The 2,970-nt window shown below is 37.8% G+C and overlaps 1 pseudogene; it reads right to left on the bottom strand.

Annotated features, from left to right (window-relative positions):
- Positions 1-513: 513 nt before the first annotated feature.
- LOC103076671 (small ubiquitin-related modifier 2 pseudogene) lies at positions 514-811 on the bottom strand (annotated as a pseudogene).
- Between the last annotated feature and the right edge of the window lie 2,159 nt (positions 812-2,970).

Raw genomic sequence — 2,970 nt, 5'->3', positions numbered from 1 at the left:
TTATCCCTACTTAAAGACAGATTGCCCTACATGTAACAGCTACGTTCAAAAAAATTATAAAATTGTCCTTGGTTTTACAATGATAAATGAAAAACATTAAAATTCTCCAGTCGAACAAGGTTTGCAAGAATTTTTATGTTGTTCTTTTTTTTTTTAACAGTGAGAGCAAAATAACATACTGGAATATAAAGATAAGAGCTGATGAGCATACCACTAATGGAGAAAAGGGGTTATCTTCACAGAACCAGTATTTTTCCCCGTTCCATCTCCATTTGATGTCGATCAAAACATACTGTTGGCCATTTAGCTAAAAAAAAAAATGCAATATGCTCGTGTGCACATACACCAATTACTTTAGGTGCAATAAAGGAATGGGGAAGGGGAAAATGAAAGAATAGAGAAACTATACTGTAGTAGTCAGGATGTGGTGGAACCAAATTGCGGTTTTCTAATTGAGAATGTCTTCTTGGTCCCGAGGAACAGAATTCTGGAGTAAAGTAGCAGGTTCCCTTTTTAGTAGACACCTTCTGTCTGCTGCTGAAACACATCAATTGTATCTTCATCCTCCATTTCCAACTGTGCAGGTGTGTCTGTTTCATTGATTGGCTGCCCATCAAATCGGAATCTGATCTGCCTCATTGACAAACCCTGTCGTTCACAGTAAGTAGGCTTTCATTCGTTTACTAAGTGGTGTATGCCTCTTAATCTACAACTGCACCACGGAACCATCCTGCCCCGCCACCTTCAAATTAATACGATCGTTGTTCTCAGTCTTGACTCCTTCCTTGGGCTTTTCCTCGTCCACGGCCATGGCAAGCGCAGGAGTCTCCCCTGTGGCCGCTTCCCAAAAGAGGGACCAGGTCCGCACCAAACAAGCACACAAGCAGCACCGAGAGCCACAGAAGAGGGTGGCAGCAGCGGTGGAGGAGGGAGAGCACGTTTATTTTTATTTATTATTTATTTTAAAAGAATTGTTAGATTTTATTTTTCCCTGTTACTCTTTTTTTTTAAACTTTTTTAATTGCCTATTTTTATTTTGAATATTTTGACATTTTCTTACTGGTTTATAAGGGTATTTTTCCCTATTACTCTTAAAACTCAGCTTTATCAAGTAACAGGCCAAACTTCTAGAATAACAGCTCTTTCCCAGGCTGTAACCCTTTCAGAAAGGAGACCAAATTTATCATATACCATGATTTCAGGATGTTTCCACCCCAGAATGCTAAACCAGTTACACAATCATATCTTCCTAGGTCTCAAAATCAAAATAGTATGTACCATTTCTTTCCTTCCCTTGCTAAATGCATTCCCTTTTTCCTAAAGGTTTTGTTACTAAGAGAAGTTTGAGTATCATCCTTTCCAAGAAACCCGTCTACCAGTTCGAATTCTTCGCTCAGGATAAGGACCCCCTTATTCAAGAAAAAAATTTAGAAATATTTGGAACTAATTGTTCTCAGCTTTGGACAGATTAAATTTATTTTACTCTATACCTGACTTAGCTTTGCTTTCATCCACACTTCCTGTTTGCAAAAGTCAAACCCCGTCTTTAAAACACTTGCATTTTCCATTATGACTTGGAGAGGATGGGGGGCTGGGGAAGAGAGCCGGCTTGTTTTGTAGTGGGAGATTCTGAAAGGGCAGATGTTTACTTTTGAGGTCATTAAGTGGGAAGATGGCAAATGTTCTTGTTCTGATCCTGAAAACACGTGCAGGCCAAGACCAGAAGATTCTGGTCCTGAAATGATACTATATTACAGCATTGTCTTAAGTACCTTCAGAATTTATATTACTCTTTAATTTCTTTTACTTGAGCTTGGGTTCACAGGTAGACACTGTAAAAGAGGTAGTGAGTGGAGCTGAGGAGGAAACAATATGTATTTAATTATAAATAAATAAATTTATTCAATAATTTTATTTATTAAATAAATCCATTTAATTATTAAATTAATTATTACATTATTAAATAAATTAAATTGATAATTTATTATTTATAAAATAAATTTATTAAATAAATATTTATTTAATAGCAGCCCTGGGAAAATATGTAATAGCCGTCATCCCAATCTCAGTTGATATTTAACTATTCCCCTTGAATCTGCAAATGTAATAGGGGAACGTGATCATTTTCCTTCTCATTCTCATCTGCTTGGACCCTCTCTCCTATGATATCCACCCCAGTATCGTTACTACTATTCATAAAAATGAATAGTCCTTCCAAAGATGCTATATAAAATAAACCCTTCCAAGGTGGGTTGTTTAGACTTAGGAGAGAAAGGTTCAAGTGAGTAACTTTATTCATATAGTCATTAGGCAAAAGAAGCAAAATTCCCAGCACCCCCAACCAGTGCCTTTTTCTCCCTGAACCTGGTTTATTTAAATGACTCCCATCAATTCCTGAGTTGATTCCAAGGACTGGCCTCTGGAGAATCCTGACATCTAACACAGGTAGAGACACTGTGACCCAGGGCTTAGCCTCTAGTCTTACAATGAGAATTGTAAGACTAGAATATTGTAATATTCTAGTCTGGAACGTTGTTTCGTCAGATGCTGGCGACAGGGATTGCAAACTCACTCAGGTTTGACACCTGAAGGGAGAGGCAGCTTTTTTGTTGAACAAGCATTCCAGAAGGCTCCTCTGCAGATCAAAACCACAGTGAGGTATCACCTCACACCTGTCAGAATGGCTATTATCGAAAAGACAACAGTTAACGAATGTTGACAAAGATGTGGAGAAAAGGGACCCCTTGTGCACTGTTGGTGGGAATGTAAACTAGTGCAGCCACTGTGGAAAGCAGTATGGAGGTTCCTCAAAAAAATTAAAAATAGAACTACTGTATGATCCAGCAATTCCTCCTCTGTGTATTTATCTGAAGAAAATGAAGACACTAACTCCAAAAATATATGCACCCCCATGTTCACTGCAGCATTATTTACAATAGCCAAGACATGGAAACAACTTAAATGTCCATG

Source organism: Lipotes vexillifer, unplaced genomic scaffold (assembly GCF_000442215.2).
Source record: "Lipotes vexillifer unplaced genomic scaffold, Lipotes_vexillifer_v1.1 scaffold689, whole genome shotgun sequence".
NCBI classification, from domain to species: domain Eukaryota; kingdom Metazoa; phylum Chordata; class Mammalia; order Artiodactyla; family Lipotidae; genus Lipotes; species Lipotes vexillifer.
This window is presented reverse-complemented; position numbering and strand designations above follow the sequence as displayed.